General features: G+C 33.3%; 2 protein-coding genes across 3 annotated transcripts in view; both read left to right on the top strand.

The window, feature by feature from the left end:
• LOC126884930 (protein twisted gastrulation-like) overlaps window positions 1-20,643 on the top strand; it is a 489,408-nt gene that overhangs the window by 142,614 nt on the left and 326,151 nt on the right. The window lies entirely within an intron of this gene.
• LOC126884882 (uncharacterized) overlaps window positions 19,145-20,643 on the top strand; it is a 32,621-nt gene continuing 31,122 nt past the window's right edge. Inside the window, exon 1 of the mRNA XM_050651188.1 lies at window positions 19,145-19,284. The gene's annotated coding sequence lies outside the window, so the exon portion shown is untranslated. The remainder of the gene's footprint in view (window positions 19,285-20,643) is intronic.

The following is a 20,643-nucleotide window of genomic DNA, read 5'->3' as shown; positions in this document are numbered from 1 at the left end:
AATTTGACGAAGAAGAACCTACTTTTCATTACTTGCAACTCTGCTTCTACTGGGTATACAGACCTCGTGTATATGTTACAGTTAATGTGATAAATCCGGTCTGTATTAATAATTACCGGTAAATATTAATAGTAACCGTAGCAGCTGGTCAATGTGATTAATAATGCCTTTATAATTAGATTTACCGGTTATTATTAATACTTTCCTAGCAATTCTGGTTAATGTAATAAAAACGCATTTTGGGCTTCACTATTGCTTATTTATGAAATTTGATAATAAAGTTATGCCTGGGTGCACCAACAGATCTTAAGCTTAAGCCGTGCCTTAAGTTCAGCTTAGGAAACATAGGCGTTACACCATTGACTCTTAAATCAATTTTAAGCTTGCCACAATGGATTATCACGAGGATTGCATAGATAAGAATCGAAAATTATGGTGCAACGTACCTAAGTGAGACTTAAAGCGACCATATCTATAAACTGAGCTGGGCCAATCTGGAGAACACCAAGTTTTGTTGGTGCAACCAGGCATTTAACACTTAAACAGAATTTATCAATAACAAAACTCAACTAGACACATTATAAGTAAAACCAAACTCATACACACGCATTAGGCTTTAAGTTACTAGACTATAATTACTTGTTTTTATAGGAAAGGCTCTTGCAGAACTTAGAATTAAAAACAACGCTTAATTGTTTGCGTTTGCACGTTTTTAATTGTACTGGTCACCAGAGCCTATTTTACTTCAAATTAGGCCTGAGGCACTACACAATTTGCGGGGCCCTAAATATAATTATTTAATAATAATATAGTTGCACAAGAAAATAAAATTTTGATTAACAATAAATTAAATTTATATTTAAACAATTAAACATTGTTTAAGGGGATAGGCGCAAACTTTCGGCTTCAATGCTATTTAAATGCATTCGTTTTTTTTTCGAAGCTTGAGAAAACTAATAAGTATTTTTGAAAAATTTAAACGCAGAATGAAAAATTACGTTACTACCGAGGGCCGAAAGTCCCTGAAATCTTCGATATGTTTATTTTAATAAGTTACAGGGGTGAAAAACTAAGAGAAAATTGAGTGTGATTTTTAATTTTAAATATGTGTCTTATTCCAAAGAAACTTTTTATTTATTCTAAGGGACATTCGGCCCTCGGTAATAATGTAATCTTTCATTCTGCGTCTAATTTTTTAAAAATATTTAGTAGTTTTTTGAGGATTCGAAAAAATAAATGTATTTAAAGAGCATTGAAGCCAAAAGTTTGCGCCTATCCACTTAATTATAACTCTTATGGTTATCATTTATGATTGCCTGTTCGTAAAATGAAAGAATTTAAAAAAATTGTTTTGCTATGGTAATAAACATGTTTTGTTTGGTGATCTTTCCAGGCCTCATTCAAATACGGGCCCGAGGCAGGTGCCTCACGGGCCTAGTGGTAAAATAGGCCCCTGCTGGTCACTACAATTGCAGTGGCGGAATCCTTGACTGCCTAAATTCGAATCTTTGCGAAGGCATTCAATGAGACTTATGTGAATATCAGGCGCTTTATTGACTGAAATAAGTGTTATAGCTTTTCATCTATAACAGAAATAATAAAGGCAATAATGTTTCGGCTATCGGCTTTAGCTCTATCAACTTCTGGAATTCGCACTCGACCACTTTGACTTACTTTTTCAAAAGGAAATCTATCATTGGAATGCTTTATTATTCTGTCAGATTCTTTTAGAAATTACTGTTTAGCAAGATCCCGAGTCTCCTGAATTTTCTTTGAAGTTTTGTCAATTGCAGTACCATCCTCTTCGTCTCCCTCATATGCTTTACACTAATACTCGCATTGTCTTCCTCACTTACAGCAATAGGGAACTTACATAAATTTTTAAATATTAAAATGATATTAAAAAACATAAGGTAACATGATCTTAAAACGCTTGCATGCGAAAAAAAAACAAATATTTTTAACCCGTACGCTAATTAGGCCGCTTTGAAAATGCTATAAAATTATCTTAGGAGGCTCTTGAACGTCCTTCTATTGGTTCGACGTCACGGGCCACGGTCAACCGGGCCTAGCAGTCGGAAACAACGGTATATTAAATATTAATCGTCTTTAATGGAAAATTCCTAGGTATTATTTATGTTCATCTTATATATTGTAATAAGTAGTTCCTTCTTCTTCTTAACGTGCCCTATCAAGTCCCCTTGACGTTGGCGATTAACATGGCGAAACTGTCTGTCTCGAGCTATTCTAAATAGGTGTTCTGCTTTCTTTATTCCTGTCCATTCCCGGATATTCTTCAACCAAGAGGCCTGCTTTCTACCAATTCCTCTGCGTCCTTCGATTTTACCCATCATAATAAGTTGAAGAATAGTATACCGGTCTCCCCTTACTACGTGTCCAAAATAGGCCATCTTTCTATATTTGATGTTATCAAGCAGCTCGCGGGTAGCATTTGCTCTCTTAAGGACTGCCACATTTGTCAGCATAGCCGTCCATGGTATTTTCAGAATACGTCTGTGCAGCCACATTTTAAAGGCCTTCAAACGGTTAATAATAAGTAGTTAATAAGTAGTTCCCCAATCAGCTTAGTTTTAAACTGAAATTGATATATAACAACCGTTTATAGCAATAGTTTGGTACCATTATATTATAGTATAAGGTTTACCCCGTGGGTTTGATCTACCTTCCTCTAATCTTAGGATTTCGTATATCCTGGAAAAGATTACGGTGTAATTTGCATTATAATAAAGATTATATTTTATTGTAATGTTTATTAGTACCTACTGGAGCCTTTCATTATTGTGTTCAAAGCCTTCTGAGAAAAGATCATGGTGATTAGCAGACGTACCGATAGAATGTGTACATAGCCAACAAAATCCTTCTTTACAAATTTAATAATACGCCTAAATAAGAAGAATCATTATTGTCATTTTACAAGTTAATATCTTTATCATCTCAGCTTATACTTACATCGCATCCCTCGATAGACCGCAAGCTATAGTAGAAACTCGACTGTAGACCGCATACTATAGTAGCACCAATACTTTTTAGTTACTCTTACTTTTATTACTAAAAGTTTTGTTTATTTTTAAGTTACTTGTTTCTTCTTTGTTCTTCAACACAAGAAACGACAAAAGTAATTTCATAAAAAAGAACTTTTTGATACATGTTAACAGAGATAAAATGTTAATATTTTGCCTGTCACAGAAAAAATCATTTTTGCCACAGATTAAAACAAGATATTTCAACTATATTATTTATCTATGGGCAAACTGCATTAAAGGCAATAGCCCACCGAACGGACAGATGAAACGAGTGGCCTGTGACGTCAGACCCCAACTCTCGCTTTTGAAGTTGTTTGAAACGGAAATTTTAGGCGCGGAACTTTGATCACATATTGTACGTATACTGTTTATTGTTAAGACGTAATATTTTGCATGTAACATTTTAAAACATAAATTAACAATTTTATGCAAAAAAATTTTTAGTGCAAGTTCCCTATTATCGCACTCGCATTATGTTCCATTGGGCTGTTAGTGTTACCTGTATCTTCAATATTCGCTAACTGTGAATCTTCGGTTGTACTGTTGAGTTGCATATCACCACGATGCTTTGCTCCATCATCAGCGTCATCAGAGTGATCTGCTATTATCGCTTCTAAATCTTCTTCTGGTTTCGGATAAAGCAGGACCGCCGCTACCATGTGTGCAAAGTGTGCATCCCACACAGGCGGCCAATAATAGGGGCGGCCAAAAACAGGTCACTGATGATACTCCTTTTTTTAAACTGAAATAAGTTCAAATAATTAAATAGTAATGTTTCAGATAATTCTAATTCTCAAGTCTAATATTCCAAACAATAATAATTATTATTATTACCTGATAATACTAAAACGGGTTCATTTAACATTTATAGCGCTTTTTTTCGCGAATCTAAATATTTTTTTATTATATTAGATTGTAGCCCAGATATAACGCACGCAGAACAAATAAATATCCATAAATTATTGTAGTAAGATAGTAAGATGTGTTTCAACTTCAACACCAGTTCGGATATTTTTTCTCCTGAAACTGACGTAACTGGACAAGGTCTCTTTGAATTTATAGAGAATAAACTTGGAGAATTAAATATAAATATTATGGATAATATGCGTGAACAGGGTTACGATAATGGAGCCAATATGCGTGATAGACACATTGGATTGCAGAAAATCGTCGATCAATTTTTATTTCCTTTTCTGCACATATGTAGTTTAAATCTGGTGGTGAATGATGCAGTAAAATTAAGTTTTGAGTGGGTGGAATTTTTTAATACTGTACGTACAGGAACTATATGTATTTTTTTGTTCTTGTATTGTTGGACATGCGATGGGAGAGTCTGATCGATGAAATCGCACCATTAAAAATCCAGATAAGTAAAATATATGATACTTTAGAAGAATTTCAAAATGATAACAAAAGGGATATCAATTTGGAAATTCAATGGATAAACATATTCAATTGTGCAATTGTGAGAAAGTGTATAAAGCCCTTACAGACATAAACAGCTCTGAGACTGACATTAGTGCAACTGATTTATATGAAGAAATTAATTAGCTATTCAATTATATGTTACCGCAGAAAAACGGCCTGGTAATATTCTTGAATACATTTACGAAATAATATTACATTTTAATTTATATTTTGAAATAACATTTCCAAACTTAACTATAATCGTACGTATATTCCTAACTCTACCCTTTACTGTAGCTAAGGTTGAGCGGTCGTTTTCAAAACTTAAAATTATTATTGGGCTGCTGTCTATCGCCGACACTATTTAAAATATATTTAGAGCAAGTTTTGAAATCCTGGAAAAGGAAATGTAAGAATATGGGTATACCGCTAAATGATGATAACATGCTATACACTCTATGTTTTGCGGATGATCAGATTCTTATGGCCCAGGATTATCACGATATTGAATATATGACCCGAAAAATCATAGAAGAGTACCGGAACTGGGGTTTAGAAGTGAATACCAAGAAAACGGAATATATGTGCGTTGGAGGTATACAGCAGGATCTAGCGTTGGAAAATGAAATAACTTTTAATCACTGTCAGGAATATAAATATTTGGGTCTTACAATCACACAAGATGGAACGTTGGACAAGAATATCCAAGAAAGGTGCACACAAGGAAGGAAAGCTATCGCATTATTGAACAAAATCCTATGGGACCAAAGTATCTCCAAAGAAAATAAACGTAACATCTATAACAGCATTGTTAAGAGCATTATAACATACAGCAGCGAAGTTTGGCCACTTAAAGAAAAATCCGAAAATATGCTCAAAACAACTGAAATGGACTTCTGGAGAAGATCTGCTGGTATATCAAGAATACAAAAAATCAGAAATACAAGAATATTGGAGATAATGGATGTAAAGCATACAATAATGGACGATATAAAAACAAAGCAACTAAGATGGTTTGGCCACGTACAACGTATGGAAGAAGACAGATTACCCAAGCAAGTGCTACGATGGGCACCAAAAGGACGGCGGAAGAGAGGAAGACCTAGGAAAAGCTGGATAGAAGGAATCCATAGGGAAATCGGAGAAAGAGGCTTGAACGAAGACATGTGCTACGATCGAGAGCAATGGCGATTGGGAATCGGAAGACGTCCTAGAACGTTATGAACCGATTATATATATATATATATATATATATATATATATATATTGTTGTGATCTTGATTATTGATATGAGATGATAATTTTATATGTCATTTAATTTAATCAATGCATAACTAATAATCTAATTAATTTACCAGATCACATATCAATATGTTTTCAATCTCAGGGCTTTTTATAAAATTAATTACTTACATACGTGGCTTCTAAGTATTTCTTAATGGTTCCTAATCGGGATAGGAAAGAAAAAAGTAAAATAATAACACATATGGGTTACAATTGTAATCAAAATATTGTTTATTTTATTCAAATGGCAATCACTGCTTAATATTTGCTATATCTTATTATTCTTAAAAATAACATTTACACATGGGAATCTTATTTTCTTTTGATTTCCAATTGAAAGTTTTTATTAACATTTAACTATTATAATTTATTAGCAACAATTCTATTTAAGTTTGATGAAGCTTTTCTGATATTATTGATTATGTTTCTTCAAATTTAAATGTGGTATTTACTACGAAAAACCCATACATTCATGTCAAAAAAAATGAGACTGACCTTTTTCTGGTGCACTGAGAAAGTCTTCACACAAGACCCGTTTCCTGCTATCCTTGGCTGCAATCAAAACCTCGTCCTGGCTTCCAGTAATGTTCTCCTCTGAAACTAGCTCGTATAGCTCTCGTTTCCTGCTTCTGTCGTGATGCTGTCTTCTACCTTTTTCGAAACTGCAATCAGCTACCGGGAACTCTTGGCTCAAGGAGGTTCTTTTACTCTCAACCTGGCCTACCTCTCGTTCTACGATAGATACTCCACACTCACGGAACTACACAGGCTTTCTCACTCTCCGTACACTACCGTCTACTACTCGACTTCACTTCTCGACAGCTCAAAACATTCTGATCTCACTTTGTCATTCATTCCCCTACTTTCTAAATATCCCTTCCAGATTCACAAATCAAACTTCCACCACCAACTCTCATTCGCAGTATTCCTCAAAACCAATTTTTAAACTTTCTAAATATGCTTAATGGATTTCAAAGAAAATAGTTAATTCCCATTCTAAAATTACTTTCTACTATATACAAATTTTAATGACCTATTCTCTATTTCCACTTAGTCTTAATTAGCATCGGCTAATGACCGATCCTTCCGCGAACAACGATAATGACCTATTAACGATTTCACTTGAGTCTTATTTAATCACTTCTTAAAATTAAATATAACAATTTGTTGTATACAGGTTGTTCTAAATTTATATGCCCGTGGTTGAGAAAATTGAAAATATTTTATATTAAATTGAATTTTGTCTATAATTATCAAATTTTAATTTTCATATCAAATAGAAATATAACAAATCCCCGCCTTGTATTCGATAAAATTTATCTGCATTTTTAAATAAATTTTCTCGAGGCAAAACCAACTCCCTGTATATTTCCTTACTTTAATCTACGTCTTATATCCTAACTTACTATCTACTTCATGTAATTCTGTCTTTTATTCGTGATATTTGTATACATCGTGAATATTATAAATTCCTCGGATCTTTTCCGAGTTCCTGTGCCTCAACTCATAACTATTTATCCCATTTTCATTATTCACGATATACGGGCCTTCGAAAACAGGCATCAACTTTGCGCAAATGCCCCCAGGAAGATTTGATACTCGTAATGCCCTCACGAGTACTTTTTCACCCTTTTGGAAAGTCACTGGTCTTCTTTTTCTATTTTGTTCCTGTCTTTGGATATATTTTTCGTTGCTTCGCCGTAATCTTCTCTGTACGGTTTCAATCACCTGTTGATATTCTTTTGGCTCTTGGTCTTCCCATGGCCTTATCGGCAGTACACCCTTCATGATGTATTCTGGGGTCTCTTTTGTTACTGTGCTCGGAATTGTATTTAGATACCTTTCTATTTCCGCCATTTTCCTGTCCCAGTGGCGATGTTGACCATCTGTTGCAATGCGAAGAAATTTCGTCACTTCCTGTATGAATCGTTCCGAAGGATTACTCTGTGGATGCCTGATGCTGACAAAATTTGTCTCTATTCCTCGTTCTCGAAGTTGTCCCTTGAAACGATCATTTCGGAAATACGTTGCATTGTCCAGTAGAATCTTTTTTGGTGTTCCTACTATGGCTATAAAATTGTCGATTTTTCTTAATATTTCTTCCCCCTTTGTGGTGCGGCAACTATATAATTTTACGTATTTTGAAAACACATCCACCATTACCAGAATATGTTTGTTCCTTTTAGTGGTCATAATTAGATCGCTTAACATATCTATCGCTACAATGTCTAGTTTGTTTCGGGCTTCAATATTTTTGGCAACATTTTCGTTTTTGAAATTCCGACTCTTATATTTTTGACATACATCGCACTTCTGGGTAATTTCCTTTGCAATGCGGTAATCCTGTCGGCTTATGTAATTTTCCCTAAAAACGAGCCAAACTTTTCTGCTACCGATATGCCCATTGTCCTCATGTAATTTCTTTATTATCTTTTCGGCCAATGTCTGTGTCACTAAATATAGTTCCTTTCCGTCTATTCTCTTAAAATATATGTTATTTTCTACTTCCGCTCTTCTTTTCTCTCTTTCCTCTAGGTCTTCCTGGTTTGTCCTTATCTCATTTAACGAATATATCCCTTCTTCTTGTATTAATCTATTTAGTCCCACCTGTAGAGTAATTGTTTCCTTTTTTCCGGTGTCCTCATCCCGTGTTAGAGCGTCGGCTATTATGTTGTCTTTTCCTTTTATATATCGGAACTCAAAATCATACTCCTGTAATAACAGAATGCCTCTATGTATTCTATTATTTACTAATCTATTCTTCATGATATGTACTAAAGCTGCATGGTCTGTTTCGATTGTGAATTTTGCTCCCAATAAGTAAAACCTCAATTTGTTTACGCAATATAGTACACTGGCAAACTCCAATTCTGTAACACTATATTTTCTCTCATGTGTTTTAGTCACTCGAGATATAAAACATATCGGTACTTCTTGGTCGTTTTGTACTTGAGACAGAACTCCTGCAAATTTTTGTATGGACGCATCAGTTCGGAGTATAAAAGGTAAATTGTAAATGGGGTGGTATATTTTCGTTCCTTTTGCGAATTCTCGTTTTAATGTTTCGAAAGCTTCCTCCTGTTCTTCTTTCCAATTCCATTTTATTCCTTTTTTAAGCAATTTTATCAGAGGGATTTCCTTTTGGCTCAAATCGGGAATCAGCTTTTTAAAATAATTTATCGTGCCAAGAAAACCTCTCAATGTTTTCAAATTCGTTGGTCTTGGGTATTCATCTATGAGCTTGACTCTGTCTTCGGCTAATCTTACTGTTTTGGTGTCCAATTGAAAACCCAAATAAATGACTTCTTTTTGAAAAAATTGACATTTTTCAATGTTTAATTTCAATCCCGCTGTGTCCAATTCTTTCAGAATTATTTCTATGTGTTCCAGATGACTCTGAGTATCTTGTGAAAAAATTAATAAATCATCGATATAATGAACTATGAAATATTCATGGCGATTCAAAATGGTATGTAGAGCTCGGACGAGTGCAGCACAAGCACTCTGCAATCCAAATGGCACTACCTTAAACCGGTAGACAATACCATCAATAGAAAAAGCGGTGTAGTTTCTACACTTTTCAGCTAACGGTATCAACCAAAAACTGTGTTTTAAGTCAATTTTCGAAAATATGTGTGACCCGGTGATTCTTCCAAAAATGGCCTCGATGTTTAGAGGTGATTCATATTGTGATACAGTGTGCTGGTTGATATTCCTGGCATCTAAACATAATCTCAATTCTCCATTGCTTTTCTTTACTATCACAATCGGGTTAACATACGGTGAATCACATCTTTCGATGATTTGATCTTCCAACATTTTATTTATTTCTTCTTTCACCTCTTGTCGATACTTGTATGGAATCGGGTAAGTCTTTGATCGAAAATTTCCCAAGTTTTTCACCTCAAATGAATGTTCGTACTTTTTCGCCACTGTGTTTTCCTCATTGATCAAATTTTCATAGTTTCTTAACATCAACCGCAATTCCTTTTCTTTCCCTTCTCCACATATCAATTTTCTGTCTTTTTTCTCAGATTCTTCACACATGTTTACCGTGCATTCTGCATCCTCGTTTGCATATACCTCCTCTTCAAATACGACTGTTTCAATCATATTCTTTTCACTTTCATTTTTTTGCTTTATTTCTTCTTCTCCTGAGCTCGTCTCTTCTTTTGAGGAATCCCAGTTTTCTTTTGCTTTTGATACTCTCAATTTTTCTTCTTCTGGGCTCAACTCTTCTTTTGAGGAGCCACAGGTTTCATTTTCTTTTGTCTTTTTCTGACTTTTTCTCCCTTTTCTTCTTTGTCCTTGCTTCGTTGCCAAATTCATTTCCACTGTTTGGTCTTTACCTGATTCGTCCGTATTTTGTTTCTCCTGTTCCTTGTCCTGTTCTTCTTCTTTTTCTTCTGTTAGATTCATCGTATTATTTTTAAAATCTATCACTACATGTTTTTCTGCCAATTCGTCAACTCCTACTATCATGTCATGTGACATGTTTGGCATTATTACACATTGTAGTGCATACATCTTCTTACCCAGTCGTACCATTACTCGTATGCCTTCATTTATAGTTGCCAATGTCCGTTTGTTTGCGCCCACTAAATTTACCCTAGGTATTTTGTAAATTAAATTTGTTAAGTTAACTTCTTCTATTAGTTTTCTGTTGACCAATGTTATTTCAGATCCAGTGTCTATCATAATTTTAATTGGTTTCTCGTTGATAAATCCATCCACAAATTTTAAATTAACTCCATTTTTCTTTTCGTTGTTTCCTGCCAATTTAATAAACTCCTTGGGGTGACAAAAGATTCCTGTTTGATTTTTGGTTTTTAGTGAGCGCCGTCGTGAAAAAGACGCCGGTTGCTCATCGTTGTTTATATTTTCGTCATAATGTCTCTCTCCGTCATATTCATCTGTCTGGGTATTATTTACTTCTCTTCTATTTTCTCTTGGTCTGTCGGATCTGTTTCGGTTTTCTCGATATCCCTGTTCATTTTGTCTACCATTATTTCTGTTTTCTTGATTTGAGCGTGTGGTGTTTCTATTCTGGTATTCTCGATTTCTGTCCTCATTCCATTGCCTATTTCTTTGTTCATAATTTCCTCTTCCGTTGTCTCTATTTTCGTTTTCCCTTCTGGGATTAAAATCTCGTCTTGTATAGTCCCTGCTATTTTGATTTCTACCTCTGTAATCTTGTGTTTCTCGGGGCCTGTAATCTTCTCGCGACCTTCTTGATTTTCTTTCTCTTAGACGTGATTCTCTTATTTGTAGGAATTGGCATAAACTATCTATGTCTTTGTAATTTTGCAATGTGATATGGTCTTCCAGCGTTTCCTCGAAATGTCTTGCAATCAGTTCGACTAATTGTTCCGATGAGTAATTATATTGTAAATGTTTTGCATTATTGTAAATTTGCAAAGCATATGTCCTTTCTGATACACCCATCCTATCATTGTATTTCCCATTTTGCAATTCCTTGTTAATTTCCAATTGTTGGACTTTTCCCCAGAAATAATTCAAAAATTTTTGTTCAAATTGTTGCCAATTGCCGAATTCTTCTTCTTTACTGTCGAACCATAGGCTTGCTTCATATTTGAGATGGTTTCTGATAGTTTCTTTTGCTGTTTCGAAATTTCCGATGTGCTGTATTTTCTTTTTCAGGCTATTTATGAACGGCACTGGGTGTAATCTTCTTACGTCCCCGCCAAACCTTATCTTCACGTCATCTGTGCTATGTATAACCATTTCTCTTCTTTCTCCTACATTTTGTTGTGTCCGGTTTTCGTTGACTTGTTTTTCTATTTCTGTGATTCTTTTTTCCACTTCTTCTCTGTCTACTTGAATAGCATTTTCCAACTTATTTTCCAAATTTTCTATTTCCTTTTTCTGACAATTCGTTATTTCCTTTATTTTGCTTTTGATTTCTTTAATCTCTGTCTCTTGTTGTCCCATATCGTTCTTGATCATTGTCAAACATCCTTTTACTTCCTTTTCATACTTTCCTATGCGTTCCTCCATTTTCTTGTTGTTCTCTTCTATTGCTTGTTTCATTTTTTGTTGTGTTTCATCCATTTTTTGATCCAATTTTTGTTGTGTTTCATCCATTTTTTGATCCACTTTATCCATTGTCCTTTTTGCTTCATCCATTGCTTGTTTTGTTTCTCTTTGATTGTCATCCAGTTTTTGTTGTGTTTCATCCATTTTCTGTTCCATTCTTTGTGACTGGAGTTGCATCATTTGTAATAGTTTATCTATTCCTGATAATTCTTGCTGTTCTGATGCCATGATTGTCGTGTCTAAGATATCTTCTTGGTCTGAATGTTCTTTTTGTTTTTTGTTGTCTTTGCTTTGGCTTCTTGTCACAGACATTTGTTTTCAAGAAGTACTGTCCCCGCCAAATATGAAATTTTACTAGTATGTTACCAAGACGACTTTTTCTCACCCAAATATTATAAATTGTCAATAAATATATCAAATGTAAATATCGTAAAAATAAAATATTAAATCAGTTATGTAAAATTTGTACCTAAAGAGATCTAAAATTTTATGTTATCAAATGTAAGTATCTCACTTTTTACCACAGGCATATAAATTTTCAAATACCGGCTTTACTCTTTCTATCCTTCAAATTTGCCACTAGAAATACTTTACAATGCCCTCCACGTTGGACGACAGTTGTTGTGATCTTGATTATTGATATGAGATGATAATTTTATATGTCATTTAATTTAATCAATGCATAACTAATAATCTAATTAATTTACCAGATCACATATCAATATGTTTTCAATCTCAGGGCTTTTTATAAAATTAATTACTTACATACGTGGCTTCTAAGTATTTCTTAATGGTTCCTAATCGGGATAGGAAAGAAAAAAGTAAAATAATAACACATATGGGTTACAATTGTAATCAAAATATTGTTTATTTTATTCAAATGGCAATCACTTCTTAATATTTGCTATATCTTATTATTCTTAAAAATAACATTTACACATGGGAATCTTATTTTCTTTTGATTTCCAATTGAAAGTTTTTATTAACATTTAACTATTATAATTTATTAGCAACAATTCTATTTAAGTTTGATGAAGCTTTTCTGATATTATTGATTATGTTTCTTCAAATTTAAATGTGGTATTTACTACGAAAAACCCATACATTCATGTCAAAAAAAATGAGACTGACCTTTTTCTGGTGCACTGAGAAAGTCTTCACACAAGACCCGTTTCCTGCTATCCTTGGCTGCAATCAAAACCTCGTCCTGGCTTCCAGTAATGTTCTCCTCTGAAACTAGCTCGTATAGCTCTCGTTTCCTGCTTCTGTCGTGATGCTGTCTTCTACCTTTTTCGAAACTGCAATCAGCTACCGGGAACTCTTGGCTCAAGGAGGTTCTTTTACTCTCAACCTGGCCTACCTCTCGTTCTACGATAGATACTCCACACTCACGGAACTACACAGGCTTTCTCACTCTCCGTACACTACCGTCTACTACTCGACTTCACTTCTCGACAGCTCAAAACATTCTGATCTCACTTTGTCATTCATTCCCCTACTTTCTAAATATCCCTTCCAGATTCACAAATCAAACTTCCACCACCAACTCTCATTCGCAGTATTCCTCAAAACCAATTTTTAAACTTTCTAAATATGCTTAATGGATTTCAAAGAAAATAGTTAATTCCCATTCTAAAATTACTTTCTACTATATACAAATTTTAATGACCTATTCTCTATTTCCACTTAGTCTTAATTAGCATCGGCTAATGACCGATCCTTCCGCGAACAACGATAATGACCTATTAACGATTTCACTTGAGTCTTATTTAATCACTTCTTAAAATTAAATATAACAATTTGTTGTATACAGGTTGTTCTAAATTTATATGCCCGTGGTTGAGAAAATTGAAAATATTTTATATTAAATTGAATTTTGTCTATAATTATCAAATTTTAATTTTCATATCAAATAGAAATATAACAATATATATATATATATATATATATATATATATACAAACAACTAGTTTATTAGGGTTGCAGTCAGAAGGTTGGCCAGGATGTTAAAGAAACACTCTTTTGACTTTTTGTCTAGCTTTCGGAATGGTTTTATTCCTTTTTCAAGACTCTGTAATATAGATAAAAAGAAATATGTAAATTTTTATAAAATATCACAATTCGTCAGTTCAACTTACTAGTCGTTGAGATTATTTAAAAGCTTTATGACCCTCAACAATACTAACACAAACATAGAATACAGAAAATAATGGACAAAATACATTCTAAAATTTGGTAAGGATGGTAAATTTTTATATTTATTCTATGACATCTTTTGATGGTGTGTTTTAACTCTGATACATAGAGAACAGAAAGAAAAAACAGTCAGATTAAAATGTAATTAGGTGTTTTTAATATTGTATTTATTTTCAAAAAACCAATAGGCCCATACTGGGTAATTTTTATTTTTAAATCTGTCTTAATGGTATGCAACCTGTTATGCACACAGATGTATTGTGTAGTGCATATGTATAAGAAATATTTATTTTATTTTTGATGTTTTTCCAGTAAGTAACAATAAATATTGCTCAGTTTATCTATGTCAGACTTTTTATTTATGCAAGACTTACTGGATTTTATCAAACACATTTCCAAGAAAACACGTTTTGAATGGTTTGTTTCTTTGGCCAAAATACATGAATCTTCGAAATTAAACTCATGTTTCAAAGTTAATGCATGTTCTGTAAGTGCACATGCATTTATTTTATTGGTTTTTATATCACTACGATGTGAGATCACCCTACTGTGGAAATTGCGAGATGTTTCCCCGATGTATACGTTGTTACAATTGGAACACGGTATGGAATAAACAACATTCGAAGACTCTTGTCTTGTGAAGGGATCCTTTGTTTTTGAGTATAACTTAGATACCGTTTTCACGTTCCTAGTTGAAATTTTTAAGCCATTAACATTTCTGAAAATGTTAATTAGCTTAGGTGTCAGAACTGGAATGTAGGGCAAGGAACCAAAAGTTATTTTAGGTGGTATTACTGATGTGTTGTCGCTGTCTGTCAATGTCAATTGTCGGACCTCATTATTATGAAAATTTTGTTTACCAGAAAATTGAGAAGGAAAAGGAGAACCGAAAATGAGTTTATTTAAAAGCCCTATGGGATATGAGTTCTCTAGTAGTATAGATCTCAACTTTTTTAGTCCCTTGTCCCTGAAATCAATGTGCGACAAGTTTGTAACCCTACTTTTTAAGGCCAAAACCAAGTTTGTTTTCATCCTAGATGGATGTTGAGAATGAAAATTTATGAAACGGTTACTAAAACAAGGCTTACGATACCACTCCGTCCTCAGAATGCCATCACTGCCACGATGAATAAGCATGTCCAAAAAAGGAATCATATTATCAGCCTCCCTCTCAACTGTAAACTTTAGGTGTTCACATTGGGCATTGAAGGTGTTTAAAACATCAGATACTTTGTTTTCAGGGACCGACAAAATCAAATCATCTACATATCGCTTAATAAAAGGTATGTGAAACGGTATCTTTTCTTTACAAGTTGTTATAAGTTCATCCAAAACAAAGTTACATAGGATGGGGGATATTTTGCTACCCATTGGAGTGCCAAAGATTTGTTTAAAAAAATTACCATTGAACAAAAAGATGTTGGAGTCAAATATGAACGTTAAGATTCTTATGAAATCCTCTAAACTGATCTTGGTATGCAGAGAAATGCTGTTCCAGTTGTTTTTGATGCTGTTAAGGATAGCATCTAGTGGTAAGTTTGTAAACAGTGACACAACATCTAAACTAATCAATATATAATTATTCGGAACTTTAACATTGTTGATGAAGTTACTAAACGTGAAGGAATCTCTAATATAGAATTCATTGGATTCGTTGTAGGAAATTGTGAGAATATCTGTGAGGTGTTTAGCAAGTTTACTATTGGGAGCATCAATTGAAGAGACAATAGGCCTCATTGAAATAGTGGGTTTGTGAACTTTAGGAAGTGTATAAAACCTGGGTATTCCAACATCTTTTTGTTCAATGGTAATTTTTTTAAACAAATCTTTGGCACTCCAATGGGTAGCAAAATATCCCCCATCCTATGTAACTTTGTTTTGGATGAACTTATAACAACTTGTAAAGAAAAGATACCGTTTCACATACCTTTTATTAAGCGATATGTAGATGATTTGATTTTGTCGGTCCCTGAAAACAAAGTATCTGATGTTTTAAACACCTTCAATGCCCAATGTGAACACCTAAAGTTTACAGTTGAGAGGGAGGCTGATAATATGATTCCTTTTTTGGACATGCTTATTCATCGTGGCAGTGATGGCATTCTGAGGACGGAGTGGTATCGTAAGCCTTGTTTTAGTAACCGTTTCATAAATTTTCATTCTCAACATCCATCTAGGATGAAAACAAACTTGGTTTTGGCCTTAAAAAGTAGGGTTACAAACTTGTCGCACATTGATTTCAGGGACAAGGGACTAAAAAAGTTGAGATCTATACTACTAGAGAACTCATATCCCATAGGGCTTTTAAATAAACTCATTTTCGGTTCTCCTTTTCCTTCTCAATTTTCTGGTAAACAAAATTTTCATAATAATGAGGTCCGACAATTGACATTGACAGACAGCGACAACACATCAGTAATACCACCTAAAATAACTTTTGGTTCCTTGCCCTACATTCCAGTTCTGACACCTAAGCTAATTAACATTTTCAGAAATGTTAATGGCTTAAAAATTTCAACTAGGAACGTGAAAACGGTATCTAAGTTATACTCAAAAACAAAGGATCCCTTCACAAGACAAGAGTCTTCGAATGTTGTTTATTCCATACCGTGTTCCAATTGTAACAACGTATACATCGGGGAAACATCTCGCAATTTCCACAGTAGGGTGATCTCACATCGTAGTGATATAAAAACCAATAAAATAAATGCATGTGCACTTACAGAACATGCATTAACTTTGAAACATGAGTTTAATTTCGAAGATTCATGTATTTTGGCCAAAGAAACAAACCATTCAAAACGTGTTTTCTTGGAAATGTGTTTGATAAAATCCAGTAAGTCTTGCATAAATAAAAAGTCTGACATAGATAAACTGAGCAATATTTATTGTTACTTACTGGAAAAACATCAAAAATAAAATAAATATTTCTTATACATATGCACTACACAATACATCTGTGTGCATAACAGGTTGCATACCATTAAGACAGATTTAAAAATAAAAATTACCCAGTATGGGCCTATTGGTTTTTTGAAAATAAATACAATATTAAAAACACCTAATTACATTTTAATCTGACTGTTTTTTCTTTCTGTTCTCTATGTATCAGAGTTAAAACACACCATCAAAAGATGTCATAGAATAAATATAAAAATTTACCATCCTTACCAAATTTTAGAATGTATTTTGTCCATTATTTTCTGTATTCTATGTTTGTGTTAGTATTGTTGAGGGTCATAAAGCTTTTAAATAATCTCAACGACTAGTAAGTTGAACTGACGAATTGTGATATTTTATAAAAATTTACATATTTCTTTTTATCTATATTACAGAGTCTTGAAAAAGGAATAAAACCATTCCGAAAGCTAGACAAAAAGTCAAAAGAGTGTTTCTTTAACATCCTGGCCAACCTTCTGACTGCAACCCTAATAAACTAGTTGTTTGTTTATATCGACAGTCACTAATATCCAGTATTTCTTATATATATATATATATATATATATATATATATATATATATATATACAAACAACTAGTTTATTAGGGTTGCAGTCAGAAGGTTGGCCAGGATGTTAAAGAAACACTCTTTTGACTTTTTGTCTAGCTTTCGGAATGGTTTTATTCCTTTTTCAAGACTCTGTAATATAGATAAAAAGAAATATGTAAATTTTTATAAAATATCACAATTCGTCAGTTCAACTTACTAGTCGTTGAGATTATTTAAAAGCTTTATGACCCTCAACAATACTAACACAAACATAGAATACAGAAAATAATGGACAAAATACATTCTAAAATTTGGTAAGGATGGTAAATTTTTATATTTATTCTATGACATCTTTTGATGGTGTGTTTTAACTCTGATACATAGAGAACAGAAAGAAAAAACAGTCAGATTAAAATGTAATTAGGTGTTTTTAATATTGTATTTATTTTCAAAAAACCAATAGGCCCATACTGGGTAATTTTTATTTTTAAATCTGTCTTAATGGTATGCAACCTGTTATGCACACAGATGTATTGTGTAGTGCATATGTATAAGAAATATTTATTTTATTTTTGATGTTTTTCCAGTAAGTAACAATAAATATTGCTCAGTTTATCTATGTCAGACTTTTTATTTATGCAAGACTTACTGGATTTTATCAAACACATTTCCAAGAAAACACGTTTTGAATGGTTTGTTTCTTTGGCCAAAATACATGAATCTTCGAAATTAAACTCATGTTTCAAAGTTAATGCATGTTCTGTAAGTGCACATGCATTTATTTTATTGGTTTTTATATCACTACGATGTGAGATCACCCTACTGTGGAAATTGCGAGATGTTTCCCCGATGTATACGTTGTTACAATTGGAACACGGTATGGAATAAACAACATTCGAAGACTCTTGTCTTGTGAAGGGATCCTTTGTTTTTGAGTATAACTTAGATACCGTTTTCACGTTCCTAGTTGAAATTTTTAAGCCATTAACATTTCTGAAAATGTTAATTAGCTTAGGTGTCAGAACTGGAATGTAGGGCAAGGAACCAAAAGTTATTTTAGGTGGTATTACTGATGTGTTGTCGCTGTCTGTCAATGTCAATTGTCGGACCTCATTATTATGAAAATTTTGTTTACCAGAAAATTGAGAAGGAAAAGGAGAACCGAAAATGAGTTTATTTAAAAGCCCTATGGGATATGAGTTCTCTAGTAGTATAGATCTCAACTTTTTTAGTCCCTTGTCCCTGAAATCAATGTGCGACAAGTTTGTAACCCTACTTTTTAAGGCCAAAACCAAGTTTGTTTTCATCCTAGATGGATGTTGAGAATGAAAATTTATGAAACGGTTACTAAAACAAGGCTTACGATACCACTCCGTCCTCAGAATGCCATCACTGCCACGATGAATAAGCATGTCCAAAAAAGGAATCATATTATCAGCCTCCCTCTCAACTGTAAACTTTAGGTGTTCACATTGGGCATTGAAGGTGTTTAAAACATCAGATACTTTGTTTTCAGGGACCGACAAAATCAAATCATCTACATATCGCTTAATAAAAGGTATGTGAAACGGTATCTTTTCTTTACAAGTTGTTATAAGTTCATCCAAAACAAAGTTACATAGGATGGGGGATATTTTGCTACCCATTGGAGTGCCAAAGATTTGTTTAAAAAAATTACCATTGAACAAAAAGATGTTGGAGTCAAATATGAACGTTAAGATTCTTATGAAATCCTCTAAACTGATCTTGGTATGCAGAGAAATGCTGTTCCAGTTGTTTTTGATGCTGTTAAGGATAGCATCTAGTGGTAAGTTTGTAAACAGTGACACAACATCTAAACTAATCAATATATAATTATTCGGAACTTTAACATTGTTGATGAAGTTACTAAACGTGAAGGAATCTCTAATATAGAATTCATTGGATTCGTTGTAGGAAATTGTGAGAATATCTGTGAGGTGTTTAGCAAGTTTACTATTGGGAGCATCAATTGAAGAGACAATAGGCCTCATTGAAATAGTGGGTTTGTGAACTTTAGGAAGTGTATAAAACCTGGGTGCAACTGCATTATAGATTTTCAAGGATTTTGCAGCTTCTGTTGTTATGGATTTGGAAGAAGCTAAATCCGAAACCAGCTTGTTCGCCTTTTGTTGGAGGGTGCACACCGGACTATTCCTTAGTTCGATGTAACTTTTTTTGTCATTCAATAAACTATTACTTTTTTCAATGTAATCATTCTTATACATTGCCACTGTTACATTTCCCTTGTCACTCCTAACAATGTAAATTTCCGGATGTGATTTTAAAAATTGTTTGCACTCATTGTATATATTGTTCAAAAAATGCCCTTCTTTACTTGTTTTGTGTAGAAAGTTAGTGATAACATTAGTGCTTTGAGATCTCATGATGTCCTTCTCCTGGAGTTCTAGACCAGAAATTAGAAATTCAATATCTGAGAGAAGAGAAGACATTTTGAAATCTTTAGCGCTAGGAAATAGGCAAAATTTTGGACCCAAAGACAAAAGTTTTTTGACATTGTAAGGAAAAGTGATGTCAGTTAGATTTTTAAACCATTTTTCTTGGAACGTTATTTTTGAAAATTGATCTATTTTTATTTTGTTAAATTTTTTGATGTTATTATTTCTAATTTGGAAAAATACTTTATTGTATTTAATTTTTTGTCTTCTATAAAATTCTTGTAGTAAAGGAGCAGGTAAATGTTGCTCTAATATATTTTTTAATTGATGTAAATTCTTTTCTATGTACGTGATATCACTTATTGTTACTGAAATTTCTAAGTTTAAGATTTTGGTTTTTAAATTTGAATTAAAGTTTTGAATTTTACTACCTAATTTACCTCCTTTATGATGTAACAAGTTATTGACGTTAAACTTTCCATTCTCTATGTGTACAGGAAAACAAAGATTTCTTCTACATTTCAGAAGGAAAATCCTTCTGTTGTTGAGTGATGCAAGCTTGATGTTGAAGTTGGCCCATTGTTTTAGGAAATCTACGCTAGCAGAACCATATCCTCTTCGGATGTTCTCGAAAAACCCCATATTGTAAATACAAGAAATACTGGATATTAGTGACTGTCGATATAAACAAACAACTAGTTTATTAGTATATATATATCAGAGTATATATATTAGTATATATATATGTA

The sequence above is a fragment of the Diabrotica virgifera genome, chromosome 5 (genome assembly GCF_917563875.1).
Source record: "Diabrotica virgifera virgifera chromosome 5, PGI_DIABVI_V3a".
Taxonomy (NCBI): Eukaryota; Metazoa; Arthropoda; class Insecta; order Coleoptera; family Chrysomelidae; genus Diabrotica; species Diabrotica virgifera.
Note: the sequence above shows the minus strand (reverse complement) of the source record. Positions and strands in the feature narration are given on the sequence as shown.